Source organism: Meles meles, chromosome 21, assembly GCF_922984935.1.
Source record: "Meles meles chromosome 21, mMelMel3.1 paternal haplotype, whole genome shotgun sequence".
Classification (NCBI taxonomy): domain Eukaryota; kingdom Metazoa; phylum Chordata; class Mammalia; order Carnivora; family Mustelidae; genus Meles; species Meles meles.
The window spans coordinates 35501719-35520623 of NC_060086.1; the positions used below are offsets into that span (position 1 = coordinate 35501719).

Below are 18905 nucleotides of genomic sequence, written 5' to 3' on the forward strand. Positions count from 1 at the left end.
TTCAAACCCACCTACCATCCACCCAATTTAGTTCCTCAGGATGGCATGCTGCTATTACTGACTTTTTAAAGATTTTATTTATTTGAGAGAGAGAGCAAGCCAGCACATAAGCACGGGGGATGGGCAGAGGGAGAAGGAGAAGCAGGCTCCTTGCTGAGCAGAGATTCCCAACGCTGGGCTCAATCCCAGGACCCCAGGATCGTGACTTGAGCCAAAGGCAGATGCTTAACCGAATGAGCCACCCAGGCATTCCTAACTTCTAATTTAAATAAATGTATGTTAAAAGAAGCTCTATACTGCTACAGGGCAAGGAATACCAGTGTCTCTTATAGTTGTAAAAATAAGTAACAGAAAAGAAAAAGCAAGGTGTACTAGACGTAGCCAAATGCTGGCTCTTTAAAAAGGGGGGCTTGACAAATACCAGCAGGGAGTTAAACTTGTCCCCAAAGGAAGCTGGAAGAAGTTCTCCCCTGAGAAGTCAGGAGGCTTTCTAAGAGAAATGAAAGAGGCCTGTGGGAAACACTGAGTTGTGTCTCAGTCCAGGTAACAAACATGAGATAGACGGATGGCCACTCCCATCTTACAGATACGAAAACAGAGACTCCAAAGGACAAAGGGACATGCCCATGTCACACAGATCCTGAGCCAAGAGTCAGATGTGGAACTGAAGACTGCCCAATCCCAAAACCCAAGGTCCTCCTGAAATACAGGTGCTTCCTCAGGAGCTCAAACTCAGTTCTGGGCTCCGTATCCTCTAGACAGTGTTTACATGCAAATGGACCGGGTCTAGCAAGAAATAAAGACAAAACTGGTCTGGGGCAGATTCAAGTATTTCTCTCTTTTCAGGGTCTGGATGATGTCCAGACATCCTTTTGTCATTAAAAAGGAAAAAGTTTTAAAGAAAACGTTTCCATTATCTTGATATGGTTTATCCATCTTCTGAATTTACCCCCAACCAACCACCCACGATACTCTGGGGGCCACTGTACCTTGCCAGTAAGTGGAATGTGTTCAAGGAGCACAGATTAATTTCAATAACGCTCAAAACAAAACCTAATTGGAAGCTGAATTAGCATCCAAATCTGAACATTAATTTTTATTTACTCATTTTGGATTATTCATCCACAAAAATGACAGATAAATTGAGATAGGATTCTACTGCCCAGGAAACCCAGAGAGTGCATTACAGACACCAACAAGTGGGAGCCCAGAGATGGGAGCCCCCCGGGCGTGCCACGTTTGCCAGACAGCATTCATCAGAACCCACTCAGGATGCTGTGTGATCGAACCCAGCCCTGGACAGCCCCCTCATCTTCTGCTGAAGAACTCGAACCCAGGAAGTTAGGGTCCTGAGATAAAGTCACTGCTTCCTCTGAGCACCACTTACTCCCATACGCAATCAAAGCTTTCTGAAACAGAAAACCGAGACTTAAGCAGAGCAAAACATCACCCAGTTAGGAGGTCTAACTCTAACCTCTCCCCGAGCTCCGTGTGAACTCGGATGTACAGAAGTGGCAGAACAAAGGGAAGCGAAACAGCGTGCGAGGCCCAGGGCTGCTCAGAGCAGTGTGATCCCCAGCTGGACCCTGCCATGAGCTGTGGGTCCTCTCTGAGCATCAGAGTCCTTGTCTAATACACAGGGTAGATAATTCTGGCCTTCTAGAACTAAACGTAATCACGGATGTAAAAGTTCTTTCAGTAAGCATCCAACATAGGAGTCACCTTCCTCTCCCTGCCCCCTTAAAAAAAAAAAAAAAAAAGGTAAGAGTCAACTGTGAAAATAAATTTAAAAACTTTCCAAAGGGATCTGCTCTTCTCGATGGTCAGGTGTTGGGAGGACATGTTTACTGGGGAAATTTCAAACCTTTAAAATGCAACCCTACCCAGTGAACAGCTGGAAATAACCTAAATGTCCATCAATAGGAGAGTGGTTAGGTCATTACGGTCTGCCCATAGAATGGGAATCCACGTACATGTTAAAGAGACCCAGGTCTTTTTGTAGCTACGTGCATGGATTCTGAATGGGTACCAGGGTGGAAAAGCATGAGCGGGGAACTCGGCAGGGCCCCCTACAGGTAAAGCTCTTCAAAGCTCCATGTGATGCTGTGAACGGCTTTTCCCGGAAAGCGGCCTACAAATATCTTCGGATGTCATCTCTGGAGGATAAAGAAGGCAGGTGGTCCTGCACCTGCACAAGCACACTTGCATTTTTTCATTTCTAGATCTTTCCTTCTGGTCTGAAATTTCTAATCTGGTATGCATGTTAACCTTTTAAAAAAAATTCATCAGGAATCATTTGGACATTAGAACTTTGGACTTGACTGTTCCTTTTTTTTTTCTTTTATATTCAAAAGCCTGTGTTTTTCTTAATACTGATAGCATCAAAACCCCGCAGTTACCATGGAGAAGCTGACAGGGCCTGGCTGGGAAATGTGGACAGAGATTCGTGATTGTTCCTATGGCTCCCGTCAAGAGCCTTCTGGCTGCTGGCCTCTCGGGACTCTCCATGTGACAGCGGACAATTCCAGTGTTCCAGATGGCAAGCCCACAGGAGCAGGGCCCGTCCACCTTACAGCTCCCACACCCCCCACCGGCCCGCACGGCTATGCTCGCAACACAAAATCAGGTGCCTGGAGCGAGGCAGGGCCTCAGTGGGCTGCTGTTGAGTGAATTCATGGCTACGTGGTATGTGCCCACACTGCACCCAAAGTAAAAGAGAGAACAAAGAAAAGTGTGGGATGGAAGAAAACAGGAGCCCGACAGCCTTGGAAGGTTAACTTTAGCACAGAGCAAGAGTAAGATGGTGAACTAACCAAAAGAAAGGGAAAAGCTCACTTCAGAGTCAATGTGATTTTAGGGGTGGCCCAAGGGCTGAACTGTTCCCTAAAGTGTTTGCTTCTGCCCACTGGCTAACCATACCTCACTCTAGCCTCCACTCCTCCACCCTGAGGCTTCCAGCCTGTGCAAAGTGTAAATACTCTAGAAGGTGACTCCCCAGGGGTCAGGAGTAACTAAAGCCTTTTGGGGCTGTGGGATTTGAGAGCCAGCTCTGCATGGACAGCGAGAGGGGTCTGGAGCAAGGGGTCAGGAAGGAGGACACAAACACATGTAAGGCCCTGGACACAGGAGAAGACGCAGCACTGTCAACAGCCCAGGTGTTGAACAGAACGCCCTCCGTTAGGTCTGGGAGCTCCCCCAACCCCCCGAAAGGCCATGTGCACACTGCACGTGAGAAAGCGAGCTGCAATCAAGCAACCCATCCAGGATTCCAGTTACAATTAAAAAAATAAAATTGTCAATGAAAACCTGGCCCTCTGTATCATGCTTTCCTGTGTGGAAAGATCTGGGCAAGACAGTGCACACAGCAAGGTCTGGAAGGCTCCACACGCTCCAAATAGTTGTCCCTTCTAAAGAAGACCGTGAGGCTCGGGGAACTTTCACTTTCTCTTCTGGTCGTTTCTGTGTCCAGTCACTGTGCCCAAGAAAGTATTACCAATGCCATATAAATGTAATGAGTACCTTTAAAGAAAGTACCTAATGTCACTAAGCTAGATGCTTAAAAATAGGTAATCCAGGGACTCCTGGGTGGCTCAGTGGGTTAAGCAGCTGCCTTCAGCTCAGGTCATGATTCCGGGGTCCTGGGATCGAGTCCTGCATTGGGCTCCTTGCTCGGCTGGGAGCCTGCCTCTGTCTCCGCCTCTGCCTGCCTCTCTGCCTGCTTGTGTGCTTTCTCTCTCTCTCTTTCTGACAAATAAATAAATAAAGTCTTTAAAAGAAAATAGGTAATCCATTACTTTTAGATGTATTCCACCACAATTTTTTTTTTTAAAGGCAGCTCTAGAAAGGGGGAGGGGTTAGAGACTGAGAACGAGCTATCAGAAATATCTTCTGTCTCGCCCTAAAGTACACACAAATGTAATTCTAAGCACAAAGCCATTGACGATCACTGCACTCTATGTTATCCCTCGATTTAAAAAACATTCACCTAGAGAGAGGAGTCAAGATGGCGGAGGAGTAGCAGACTGAGATGACATCAGGTCGCAGGAGTTCAGCTAGCTAGTTATCAAACCATTCTGAACACCTACAAATCCAAGAGGAGATGGAAGAGAAGAAGAGCAGCAATTCTAGAAACAGAAAACCAACCACTTTCTGGAAGGGAGGGCATGCGGAGAAGTGAATCTGAAGCGTCGGGAAGATAGGCTGCGGGGGGCGGGGCCAGCTCCCGGCAAGCGGTGCAGCAGCGGAGCACAAAATCGGAACTTTGGGAAGTCTGCTCCACTGAGAGATGTCGCTCCAGATGCTAAGCAGTGGTGGAGCCCTTGTGGGGACAATGTGGTCTCAGGTCCCTCAGGGTCACAGAAGGATCGGGGGTGTCTGGGTGTGGCAGAGCTCGCAGGTATCAGAGCGGGGAAGCCGGCTATAGAGACAGAGCTGAGGAGTGAGGTCTCAGCTCAGGGTTACCTTAAACCGTGACCCGCAGCACAGTCGGGCCACTACTCAAGCACAGACCCCACAAGTGGCAGATCCGGGGAGACACATCAGAAGAGCAGCGCGACAGGCATCTGCTGGGTTTGGAGACTCCAAACGGGAGTATGCGCCAGAGACATAAAGACTCAGTCATGGGCCAGGTGAGCTGGGAGCGCGGCCGGAGACCAGGGAGATGGGAGTGATTGAGTGCTTTTCTCCAAGGGCGCACTGAAGAGTGGGGCCCCAGCTCTCAGCTCCTTTGGGCTGGATATTGGGAGGCCGCCACTTTCTCTCCTGTCCTCCAGAGCTCCACGAAAAGCATTCAGGGAACAAAAGCTCCTGAGGACGAACCTGAGCAGATTGCTTAGCCGGCCCCTGGAAAGGACAGCACAATTCTGCCTTAGGCAAAGACGTTTGAGAATCACTACAACAAGTCCCTTCCCCAGAAGATCAGCAAGAACATCCAGCAAGATCAAGCTCACTGATCAAGGAGAACAGCAGAATTCCAAAGGAGGGAAAAGCAAAGCATGGAATTCATGGCTTTCTCCCCATGATTCTTTAGTCTTGCAAAGTTAATTAAGTATTTTTAATTTTTTTTCATCTTATTCTAATTTTTTTAACTTTTACTCTTTCCTCTTTTAAAGTTTTTTAACTAGTTCATCTTAACAATACCTTCCTAAAAAAAAATCTTTTTAAACCTTCATTATTATAGTCATATTTTATCCTTCATTGTATCTAATTTAATTTTTTGTATACGTATAGGGTTTTTTCTTCTAAAAAATTTGGAGATACAACTTATTCTAATAGAGCAAAATATACTCTAAATCTAGCCCATGGCTTTGTTCTTGTTTCCAGCCTGAGCAAATTCTCTCCACTTGCTTTTTCTTTCTTTTCCAAACCAACTTATCAACTCCTTTTTTAGATTTTTAAAAAAATTTTCATCCTTACATTCATATTCCATCCCTTCATTATGTTTACCCTTATTTTTGTATATATATAAGTTATACTTTCTTTAAAATTTTGGGACATAATTTCTTCTGAGACCAAAATACACCCAAAATCAAGTGGGTGGCTCTATTCTATTCATCAGTCTAATATATATATATATATATGTATATATATATATATATATATATCCTTTTTAAAAAGTTTTTTGAACTTCTTTTTACCTCCTTTCTTACCCCCAATTTGGGATCTCTTCTGATTTGGTTAACACACATTTATCTGGGGTCTTTATCACCCTTTTACTATTTTATTCTCTCATTCATATATTCTTATCTAGATAAAATGACAAGGTGGAAAAACTCACCATAAAAAGAAAGAACAAGAGGCATGACTGAGGCTGGGACCTAATCAATTAAGGACATTGGTAATATGTCAGATCTAGAGTTCAGAATAACAATTCTTAAGGTGCTAGCTGGGCTCAAAAAAGGTATGGAAGATATTAGAGAAACCCTGTCTGGAGAAATAAAAGCCCTTTCTGGAGAAATAAAAGAACTAAAATCTAACCAATATGAAATCAAAAAACCTATTAATGAGGTGCAATAAAAAAGCGGAGGCTCTTACTGCTAGGATAAATGAGACAGAAGAGAGAATTAGTGATTTAGAAGACCGGATGACAGAGAATAAAGAAGCTGAGCAAAAGAGAGACAAACAACTACTGGACCACAGGGGTAGAATTTGAGAGATAAGTGATACCATAAGACGAAACAATATTAGAACAACTGGGATTCCAGAAGAAGAAGAGAGAGGGGAGCAGAACGTATATTGGAGTGAATTACTGTAGAGAATTTCCCTAATATGGCAAAGGGAACAAGCAACAAAATCCAGGAGGCACAGAGAACCCCCCTCAAAATCAATAAAAATAGGTCCACACCCCGTCATCTAATAGTAAAACTTACAAGAATTAGTGACAAAAAGAAAATCCTGAAAGCAGCTCAGGACAAGAAGTCTGTAACACACAATGGTAAAAATATTCGATTGTCAACAGACTTATCCACAGAGACCTGGCAGACCAGAAAGAACTGGCATGATATATTCAGAGCACTAAATAAGAAAAACATGCAGCCAAGAATACTATATCCAGCTAGGCTACCACTGAAAATAGAAGGAGAGCTAAAAAGCTTCCAGGACAAGCAAAAAGTAAAAGAATTTGTGAACACCAAACCAGCTCTACAGGAAATATTGAAAGGGGTCCTCTAGGCAAAGAAAGAGCCTAAAAGTAGTAGACCAGACAGGAACAGAGACAATATACAATAACAGTCACCTTACAGGCAATACAATGGCACTAAATTCATCTCTCTCAATAGTTACCCTGAATGTATATGGGCTAAATGCCCCAATCAAAAGACAAAGGGTATCAGAATGGTTAAAAAAACAAAACCATCAATATGCTGTGTACAATAAACTCATTTTAGACACAAAGACACCTCCAGATTTAAAGTGAGGGGGTGGAAAACAATTTACCATGCTAATGGACATCAAAAGAAAGCTGGGGTGGCAATCCTTATAGCAGATCAATTAGATTTTAAGCCAAAGACTATAATAAGAGATATGGAAGGACACTGTATCATACTCAAAGGGTCTGTCCAACAAGAAAATCTAAGAATTTTAAATATCTATGCCCCTAATGTGGGACCAGCCAACTATATACGCCAAATAATAACAAAATCAAAGAAACACATTGACAAAAATACAATAATAGTATGGGACTTTAACACCCCCCCCCCCACTGAAATGGACAAATAATCCAAGCCAAAGATCAACAATGAAATAAAGGCCTTCAATGACACACCAGATGGACATCACAGATATATTCAGAACATTCCATCCCAAAGCAACAGAATACACATTCTTCTCTAGTGCCCATGGAACATCCTCCAGAACAGATCACATCCTGGGTCACAAATCAGGTCTCAAGCAGTACCAAAGACTGGGATCATTCCCTGCATATTTTCAGACCACAATGCTCTGAAGCTAGAACTCAACCACAAGAGGAAAGTTGGAAAGAATTCAAATACATGGAAGCTAAAGAGCATCCTACTAAAAAATGAATGGGTCAACAAGGAAATTTAAGAAGAATTGAAAAAATTCATGGAAACAAATGATAATGAAAACACAACTGTTCAAAATCTGTGGGACACAGCAAAGGCAGTCCTGAGAGGAAAATATATAGCAATACAAGCCTTTCTCAAGAAACAAGAAAGGTCTCAAATACACAACCTAACCCTACACCTAAATGAGCTAGAGAAAGAACAGCAAAGAAAGCCTAAACCCAGCAGGAGAAGAGAAATAATAAAGATCAGAGCAGAAATCAATGAAATAGAAACAAACAAACAAACACCCCCCCCAAAAAAAACAGTAGAACAAAACTAGGAAGCTGGTTCTTTGAAAGAATTAATAAGATTGATAAACTCCTGGCAAGACTTACCAAAAAGAAAAGAGAAAGGACCAAATAAATAAAATCATGAATGAAAGAGGAGAGATCACAACCAACACCAAAGAAATACAAATAATTATAAGAACATATTATGAGCAACTATACACCAGCCAATTTGACAATCTGGAAGAAATGGATGCATTCCTAGGGACGTGTAAACTACCAAAACTGAACCAGGAAGAAATAGGAAACCTGAACAGACCCATAACCAGTAAGGAGATTGGAGCAGTCATCAAAAATCTCACAACAAACAAGAGCCCAGGGCCAGACACCTTCTCAGGGAATTCTACCAAGCACTTAAAGAAGAATTAATACCTTTTCTCCTGAAACTGTTCCAAAAAATAGAAATGGAAAGAAAACTTCCAAACTCATTTTATGAGGCCAACATTACCTTGATCCCAAAACCAGACAAAGACCCCATCAAAAAAGAGATTTACAGACCGATATCCTTGATGAACACAGATGTGAAAATTCTCACCAAAGTACTAGCCAATAGGATCCAACAGTACATTAAAAGGATTATTCACCACGACCAAGTGGGACTAATTCCAGGGCTGCAAAGTTGGTTCAACATCTGCAAATCAATGTGATACAATATATTAATAAAAGAAAGAACAAGAACCATATGATACTCTCAACAGATGCTGAAAAAGCATTTGACAAAGTACAGCATCCTTTCTTGATCAAAACCCTTCACAGTATAGGGATAGAGGGTACATACCTCAAATCATCAAAGCCATCTATGAAAAACCCAGAGCAAATATCATTCTCAATGGAGAAAAGCTGAGAGCTTTTCCACTAAGGTCAGGAACACGGCAGGGATGTCCATTATCACCACTGCTATTCAACGTAGTACTAGAAGTCCTAGCCTCAGCAATCAGACAACAAAAAGAAATTAAAGGCATCCAAATCAGCAAAGAAGTCAAACACTCACTCTTTGCAGATGATATGATACTTTATGTGGAAAACCCAAAAGACTCCACTCCAAATCTGCTAGAACTTGTACAGGAATTCAGTAAAGTGTCAGGATATAAAAATCAATGCAAAGAAATCAGTTGCATTTATATACACCAACAACATGAGAGAAGAAAGCGAAATTAAGGAGTCAATCCCATTTACAACTGTACCCAAAACCATAAGATACCTAGGAATACATCTAACCAAAGAGGCAAAGAATCTGTACTCAGAAAACTATAAAGTACTCATGAAAGAAATTGAGGAAGACAGAAAGAAATGGAAGAATATCCCATGCTCCTGGATTGGAAGAACAAATATTGTGAAAATGTCTATGCTACCTAAAGCAATCTACATGTTTAACATGATCCCTATCAAAATATCATCATTTTCTTTTCAAAGAAATGGAACAAATAATCCTAAAATTTATATGGAACCAAAAAAGACCCCAAATAGCCAGAGGAATGATGAAAAAGAAAGCCAGAGTTGGTGGCATCACAATTCCAGACTTCAAGCTCTATTACAGAGCTGTCATCATCAAGACAGCATGGTACTGGCACAAAAACAGACACAGATCAATGGAACAGAATAGAGAGCCCAGAAATAGACCCTCAACTCTATGATCAACTAATCTTTGACAAAGCAGGAAAGAATGTCCAATGGAAAAAAGATAGTCTCTTCAACAAACAGTGTTGGGAGAACTGGACAGCCATGTGCAGAAGAATGAAACTGGACCATTTCCTTACACCACACATGAAAATAGACTCAAAATGGTTGAAGGACCTCAATGTGAGAAAGGAATCCATCAAAATCCTTGAGGAGAACACAGGCAGAAACCTCTTCAACCTCAGCCGCAGCAACATCTTCCTAGGAACATCGCCAAAGGCAAGGGAAGCAAGGGCAAAAATGAACTACTGGGATTTCATCAAGATCAAAAGCTTTTGCACAGCAAAGGAAACAGTCAACAAAACCAAAGACAACTGACAGAATGGGAGAAGATATTCGCAAATAACATATCAGATAAAGAGCTAGTAACCAGAATCTGTAAAGAACTTATCAAACTCAACACCCAAAGAACAAATAATCCAATCAAGAAATGGGCAGAAGACATGAACAGACATTTCTGCAAAGAAGACATCCAGATGGCCAACAGATAGGAGAAAAAGTGCTCCTCATCACTCGGCATCAGGAAATACAGATAAAAACCACAATGAGATACCACTTCAGGCCAGTCAGAATGGCTAAAATTAACAAGTCAGGAAATGACAGATGCTGGCGAGGATGTGGAGTAAGCAGAACCCTCCTACACTGTTGGTGGGAATCCAATCTGGTGCAGCCACTCTGGAAAACAGTATGGAGGCTCCTCAAAAAGTTGAAAATAGAGCTACACTAGGACCCAGCAATCGCATTACTGGGTATTTACCCTAGAGATACAAATGTAGTGATCCGAAGGGCCATGTGCACCCCAATGTTTATAGCAGCAATGACCACAATAGCCAAACTATGGAGAGAACCTACCTGTCCATCAACAGATGAATGGATAAAGAAGATGTGGTATATATATACAATGGAATACTATGCAGCCATCAAAAGAAATGAAATCTTGCCATTTGCAACAATGTGGATGGAACTAAAGGGTATTATGCTGAGTGAAATAAGTCAATCAGAGAAAGAGAATTATCATATGATCTTCCTGATATGAGGAAGTTGAGAGGCAACATGAGGGGTTTGGGGGGTAGGGAAGGAAAAAATGAAACAAGATGGGATCAGGAGGGAAACAAACCATAAGAGAGTCTTACTCTCACAAAACAAACTGAGGGTTGCCAGGGGGAGGAGGTAGGGAGAGGGTGGTTGGGTTATGGACATTGGGGGAGGGTATGCGCTATGGTGAGTGCTGTGAAATGTGTAAGTCTGACAATTCACAGACCTGTACCCCTGGGGCAAATAATATACTATATGTTAATAAAAAAATAGAAAATTAAAAAAAAAAACATTCACCTACAGACTTGTCAAGGAAATCTCATTGTCCTAATGCCCTAAATACAAACTAGGAACAAGTCAGTCAAGTCTGGAAGCTGGAGTCACAGCCGTCACCAGGGGACTGACCTCACTCACTGAGCCAGACCAAACACCAGGAGCGCAGCTGTCCTGGAGCTGCCTGTGCAGAGCCCAAAGCCCAGCCAGGAGCGGGCAGTACTCTGCTGTGTGTCCACATGGACACCGGGGGCATGGAGGAAGGAGTGGGGAACTATGCCAGCCAGAGGAGGCAGAGGCGAGGGGGAAGTGCAGGAGGGCTTCACGGAGAAAGAAATGACTGGTCCAAGTTTTGAATGGTAGCCGGAGTTCACCAGAACAAGTTTGGGAGAAGAGGAGAATGGTAGGAAGGCCAGCTCAGAGCTCTGGCCATTCACCCTTTATTTCTGTGAAGGCCAGAGCCACTGGAGCTGGGGCGCCTGATGACGTGCTTGGCCAGCTCCCCCAGGAAGCAGCAGGCACACCAGAAGTCGGGTGGTAGAGCCGGGCCTGCTGGGCGGCCCCTCCAGCCCCCGGCTCTTGATGGACTTCATGGTGCCCATGGCCTGGGAAGAGCTCTTGGGGTACCCCTGCCTCTGTACCTGGTAGATCCAACCTGCAGAGAGGCTTTCTTTGTACCTATTCAGTGGTGTGGTGGGGATGGGAGAAGGGAATGACCAGGAAAAGCACCAAGGCAGGCTGGGACCAGTGGGGATGCTGGAGCAGCTGGAGCCCAGGCCCAGTGCCCACCGCTCCCCACCTCCTCCCAGGGCCTCGGTTTCCACAGGCGCCAAATGGGCCTCATAGCAGCACTACCCCCACAGGCCAGTGCCAGAATAGCACACCTCCTTATTACCTGTTTCCAGGTACTAACGACCATCACTAAGGTTCCGTGGGCAACGGAAGTGTACCCTCTGCTGCCGCTGCGAGCACTTTGCATACACGGACTCACGTTATCCTCCAACTAGGGCGGAGAGGGCGCTGGAGAGGGCAAAGGACTGGCCCAAGGACACCCGCTCGGCAAAGGCAGAGCCGAAGCCAGAGCCAGGATTTGGATCTAGGGAGTTCGGCTTCAGTGCCCAGGGGCCTGACGATTCTGCAGCACCGCTCCAGCACTGATCCCCTTCAACAAGCACTTGGCAAGTCTGCCAAGGTGCGGCTGGCCTCCCACAGGGCAAATATAAGGACCCGGCCAGGCCCCAGTCATGCTAATCAGAGCAGCAGGGGGACATGCGCCCTGAAAGCTCAGGGACGGTTGACATACCACTCACGAGGCAGTCTCCTGACCGGACCATCATGACAGCCGCCCACCACGTGTAATTATTCCCCAGTCTGTCTCGTACACACAGGGCTCCGATTGTCACAGGGGGTGACGGTGAGCCAGGCCTGCACCAACCATAAGCAACAGCACTCAGCTTTGCCAACGGCCGTGAAGGGAAGCTCGGCAGATAGCCGCTGCAGAGTGAACCTCTTCTGGTTCCACAAGGCGGGGACCAGCAAGCAACATCAGAGAACAAAAACACCAGGCTGATTCCTGGGTGCGTACACCACAGGCGGGACCCCGAGTAACGTGGGGCTGCAGAACTGAGGCCAGAGCAAGTCTAGAACACACAACCATGTCCGTGAGGCAACTGGACAGCGCTGCCGAATGTAAGGGAGAAAATAAAACCCATCAGGACAAACGTGAAGACGTAAGAGGCCAGTTCCATGAACAAGAGGAGTGCGGCATTCTTCTCCATGAATTGGCCAATTATCAGGGACTGTTTCAGCTGCAGAGGCAAAAACCAGAGAGATGCCCACTGACCTGGCACCAGAACGCTCTCAGAGCTCCGAGGATGTGCACTGCACCCGCGCTAGGCACCGTGCCCGTGTGAGACGCAGCAGGTAGCAGCAAGATGAGGCTGGGACGGCCCAGGAAGCAAAACCTGGGTGCTGCCAGGCCCGGGAGACACCAGCCTCATCTCCTCCCCCGGCCTTCTCCCCCTCCACGCCTAGTGCTGCCTGGTCTGTCCCTTCAGTGCTGTGCCTGGCGTTCGACCAACAGCTAATGAGTGCTGGGGGAGAAATTAACTGCAAAATGCTTATGAGGGAAGAGGCATGTTCAAGGCTCATGCAAAATAAAACACACCGCTCAGTCAGTGATAACACACCAAACACCTGTGGGGTGTTTCTTTAGGAAGAGTGTTTTACTGGAACTTATTCCCTAGGAAGAAGGAGCTGTGGGATAGTGGGAACTCCCAGTTACCCTAAACATTTGGCTCAGAAGCCCACATGTCATGCTGAACTGAGAGTGACTGTCGCTGCAGACGGTGACGGAGGGCATGAATCAGAGGCAGCATTGCGGGTCTGGGGCTGGACGCCTGCAGTCCCCTGGTGCTGGGGGAGGACAGGATGATCACCTAAGCTCTGGGGGTGTCGGCTTGCTCATGCACGGAATGGGATGATATACCACCCCACTCTCTGGAGCCTAAAAGGAGACGTCAAAGGCGATGAACAAGATGAGAAACGCCCCCTCCTCTCCCACTGACCCGGTATTTCTTGCATAGGGGTCCCTGTTCTGATCCCAGCAAGCGTATCTCCCCACCAAGATGCTGACTGACCATTTTCCACACCTTGTTCATCACAACGCACCCTCAGCGCTCACAATCCCCAACTCGGCTCTTCATCTTTCAGTCCTCCAACCCAACAAGGTGACCTCCTCCCGGAAGCCTTCCCTCACCTTCTTCTCTCAAAGCTGGTTTGCTTCTTCCCAGATTCAGTCTTCAATCTGTGTCGACATGCTTATTTACTATGCTTCTCCCTACCAGAATGTCAAGACAGGGACCTCGTCTGTCTCGTTGGTCCTGTATCCCAAGGCCAGCCCAGTGCCTGTTTGGAATGTGTGGGTGCTCCAGAAACACACGTGGGAGAGGGAAGTGGGGTAAGAAAGCAAGCCAGCCAGCCTGGCATGCAGGAAGGGCTCAACAGAGGGGCACTGCTCTTACTGCGGAATGACCCATCGCAGTAGTGGGACCAGGGCAATACCGTGTGAGCCAATAAAGTCCTGAAGCCTTCTTTTCCCTTCCCTTTGTTCATGAAGCTGGAGGTTTCCAGCAGGGTCCCCTGGGGTAAGGTTATGAGCATCACAGCAAGTGGTCAGCGAGTACTCAATCACAGGACAGCCAGGAACTCTGAACTCCCTGGGGAAACCCCACCGACTGTCTCCCGGGATTCGAGTTATGCCCACCTGCCTCGTTTGGGATCTTCAGCTGGACAATGAGTTGACTCACACCACTCCCCTCCTGGCCCAGTCATTAAACCGCTGGGGCATCGGAGAGGGAAGTGAATAAAGTGGCCCTTTTGTCACCCGTGTGTGGCCCCCCAGCCTCCCGTCAGAACAAAGCACGCTGAGCAAAACCAAGTTTCCTGGTGGGAGGACCCTGGCACGGACCAAGACTGGATCTCCTTGGCTCGTTATAGACAAGGTGCTCAATTCCCTCATGGAGATTCATTCTTTCAAGACAAGTGATGTTTACTGCAGGAGCCATGCTAAAACCTGGGTCCACAAAGGTTACGATGGTACCATTTTTCCTGATCTAAACTCCGGAGTCTCCCAGTGGTTCCCAAGGCACCATATGCCTCAAAGGTTTGATGCCTCCCTGACCTCACCCTACTACTATGCCTTGCCACACGGCTCCTTGCTGTTCCTGACACACCAGGCACATTCCTGCCTCAGGGCCTTTGCACTGACTGCTCTTTCCAGCCAAAGCACATTTCCTGCAGAAATCTACATGACTCACTTCCTCATTTCCTTCACATCTATCCTCAACTGTCATCTTCCCAATGAGCCTTACCCCAGCCACTCTATGGAGAACTGCACCCCTCTCAAGCCCTCTCAAGTGCTGCCCTCTCTCCCTTCTCTGATTTACTACTGTTGCTTTTCTAAAGCACTTCTCGCATTCTAACATGCAACAATGTTTACTACCAGTTTTGTTGTTGCTCTCTCTCTTCCCACTAAGACAGAAGCGCCTGGAAGCTCCGGCAGGTCTGGGGTCTTTGTTTTGTTCCCTAGTGCACTATGGTGCCTGTAACAGTATGTGGTACCTGTCCAGTAATTATTTGTTAAGTAGATGAATAAGTAATTCTGACCAGGCTTCAAAAAACTCAGAATTTCATTAAAAAACACAAACGCCCACAGGGGCCAGGCGGCTGATAAAAACCAACCAAGTCCCAGGGCAGAAATGCCAGAAGCAGTGGGTGCCTCATTTTTCTGTCCCCACCCCTGATTTTCCAACTTTTCACAGAAACCTGGAAGAATTCACCAACGGCTCAACACAGACTAGATGGTCCCCATTCAACACCGGGGGAAAGAGGGGAAGACGAGAAGACCTCACATCAAGGAGCAAGCAGTCTGCAGCACCGGGGCCACCCCAGCCTGCTCTGTGTCATGCTGCCCAGCAGTTGCAGAAAAGCCACCAAGGGTCGTAGCCATGAAATCTTCTCCACCCTCACTTCACCCCACTTTGCACTCTGCTTTTCCCTGTCATCTCCTCCAATACGTGGCCATTCCAAGAACCCCTGGCCCTTCTCGGGCTCACTGGACCAGGACTGGCCTCCCTGGCCCTCAGGTGCAGTCACCCTCAGCCCTGCTAAAGGCTCTCCCACCATGAGCATCCAAGCTATGGGAATTCCGTCAACTGTCCAGCCCCACCTGCCCAGGAGAAAGGAAGAGGTGACCGTTCTGAGAGGTCTCTCATCCACAGCGCCCCACTCGCTAAGTGGAAGGAGCCACGCTCTGGGTTCTCTGATTCGGTCACATCCTCTTAGGCATGAATCAGCACTGACCGCCACACTCCAACCTTCTGCAGGCCATGGTGATGACTGGGACCGAGCATTCCATTCAGGGATTACGGGACAGACCACAACGGCCCCGTAAGAAAGGGAGAAGACACAATGAGTTCAAATTCTTTTGTGGGAATGTTTGTATCTGTGCCAGTGAAGGCCCTTGATTTATGGTGGTCTATTTTTTCCTTCAGTGTGCCCCATCAACCCTCTCCCAGAAGCCTCTTACCACTTTCAGGAAGAAGAATGTGCGTGCTTCAGAAGCAGAATTGATTAGCCAGGGATCACGAGTAAGGTCAGGGTCACTGAAAGACTCAGGGGAGCTCTAATTGGGGCTGCAGAGAAGGCCACGCTGCATGCTGCATTCAATACGCAGGAGGCTCCGCTGCCGTTTGGTTCAAGCCCGGTTTGCAGAGACAGTCCTGCAGCAGCGACCAGGGAACCCAAGACAATGGCACGTGCTCTGCTGTCGGGCTGCTAGGTTCTCGGCTGCTGGCTCCACAGGACCAGAGGGGTATTCTGGTCAGCAGACCCAGCTCCCAGGAAAGACAGGTGCCATGCAGAGAGGACACGGAGGCTAATGTTTTAGGGGTGCCCTCATGCACTCTTGGGATCCCCAGAGAATCATATGGAAACCATTCCCACTGGCTGAACCGGTGCCTACAGAGGGGTGGTCGACACCCTCGCTTTGGGACAAATGAGCCTATTCTGCCCCCCAGGACTCTCAGTCCCCATCCTGAATTCATAGCCAGCCAACCACAGGAATACACCTAAGCTGGTTAAGCCTTTGCACTTTCCGGAGAGCGAATCTGGGGCTGGCTAAGTCGCAGGTCCACGAATGCGAAGAGCTCAGCTCCCTGCCACCAAACGGCAACAGTTCACTTAGTGTTATCATTATAATCGCTGTTGCCGGCACCTGGCCCTTGGTGCCTCTGTGTCTGGTCACAAGGCGCCCCCCGAGAGCTGCTGTAAGTGTGCCTCGACCCTCATCATCCCGAGAAGGGAGGTCCCAAGTAGGAGACGCAGGATTGTTGCGTACCTTCAGAAACTAAGATCGTTGTGACGACAACATCTAATATTCAGGGCTTGATGGGCACTAAGCTTCAGGAGAAGCACTTTACCCTGCATTTAATCCTCTCCGCAGGCCCGTGTCCGTTATTCTAATTGGAGAAGGGAGGAAACGGAGGCCTGGGGAGGTGGACTAACTTGCCCTGGGACGCACCTAGTGAGACCAGAAGCCAGAATTTGGGGGACCCGGACAGCCCGACTCCAGAGTCCACCCCACTAGACTGTCCCTTAAGATGAGAAGCAGAGCAGTACCCAAAGCAACCCGCTCTGACACTTTCCCCTCCAAGCCCGCCGCGGAGCAAAGAGAAGGTGGCATGTGAGGGTCAGGCTCTGAAGCCATTTCTGTTTTGAGAGTCATTAAGAACATCACGAGAGCCCTTGTGACTCCACGCCCGGTTCACTCATCGAGTGGCTTGTTCTTGTAAGCGAGTGCCTGTGAGCATCTCCGGCTAGCCCATGAGGGCCCAGGTGACGCCAGCGTCTCCAGGACATGGCCTCGTCCGCTGGCAGGGCACGCGGGAAGCCCAACAAGGCTGGGGGTTGTGTCTTTATTATGCACTACCGCATCCTCGCTACAGAAATGGACCAAATGAATACAAAATGAAGGAAACTATTCCACAGAAGCAGAAGATGAAAACAGGCCCTCAAAAAAAAAAAAAAAAAGGGCACCTGTAGGCAACGATGCGTATCCCGTCATCTCATCTATATTTTCATGTTGCAAAAATAATGAGGCGTTAGCAGTTTCAGGATTAGTGTTCCTACTCGATTTCCCTCGACAAGAAACAGGATCTGCTCTGCATTAGAATTATAGCAAGAACTGGCCCTTAGCAGGAACCATATGATTTTAATGCACAGATGAATTTCAATTCGATATTTACCTAAGCATGCTCATGTGTTTTAAATTTCACCCTAAATTACAGACTTTTCAAATAACTCTGCTCTTCCCTCTGCTTCTCTCTCTTCAATTTTGGTTTGGTTTTGTGAAAGGTCTGCTGGTAAAAATGAAGCAATACCAGTAACTTATCTACAAATTACGGGAAGGAGAAAGTAGGTTAAAAAAGATCAAGAAGCTTAAAACAAGCATGATCAAACCACATCCGAGTTAGGCAGGAAACAATAGGAGACTGTTCTTGCTCAGAGGGAAGGAAGGTGAATCTTACCAGGACTACTGTCAAGCAAGTCATAAATGGGGTTCACCTCCACTCTGCCCAAGTTTCAAGTGCAGTCATCGGAACACAACAAAGTTCAATTCTGCGCCCAGGGAAAGGCGATAGCCGGAAGCAGAAAGCTGACACTTTCACTTGGGCTGGCAATTTCTTCCACGCTCAAAACAATCTCATTTTTGGTTCAGGCGTCCACTGCGGCGAGCCGTTGTGTGCCTATCACAATGGAGGCAGGAGCCTTATCCCCAAAGGAGGCGGGCAAGAGAAAGAACAAATCTCCTAAATGCTCCCTCTCATTAGAGGGTTTGACCAAAGTGGGTATCCCAAGCTGAGCGGTCACCAGGAACTTTGTGCAATCTGCTTTTGCTCAAAACTGCAAACTCCAAGCATTGAGACCAGTATCCCGCTGTGACAGGGTACCAGAGTTTTGCAAGATGGGGCCCCTGGGAGATGACCAGGGCAAGGGTATGATTATTTCTCACAACTGCATGCCTATCAGTCACAATGAAAAACCCTACAAACCCCAGCACCCCAAAGATCTCTGCGTCATCTCTCTGAATACCAAGTCGGACATTGGCACCAAATGTCTTACAGGAAGACATTCTGGGACAAAGCCTGAGCGGCGACCAAAGAAAGTCCAAAGGGATTCAGCACATCCCAGCTTGCTACCATGTTAATGCCGTATGGGTCTGCAGAGGCGGCGTGGGGAGTGGGCACGTCCGATGGCAAACACATGCCTCATCCGATGGCGGAGGCTGCCTTGGAGAAGCTTGCTGCAGAAACACGTGCGTAATGGGGACCAGGCCGGCTGGCTGTTCAACGCAATCCCGAAATCTGCATTGTTATGTGCAACTTCCTAAATGTTAGAGTTGGCCGTTCATAAAATTTTCTTTTGAATACTCCCAACACCAAACCAAACAGCTCTGAGGGCTGGGCTGGACCCATCAGGTACACTTTCGATATAGTTCCCTCCCGTCCTC

At 47.0% G+C, this 18905-nt stretch overlaps 1 protein-coding gene across 5 annotated transcripts in view; it reads right to left on the reverse strand.

Annotated features, from left to right (window-relative positions):
- The window catches only part of CLEC16A (C-type lectin domain containing 16A), a 204891-nt gene that overhangs the window by 148803 nt on the left and 37183 nt on the right, over positions 1–18905 (reverse strand). The window lies entirely within an intron of this gene.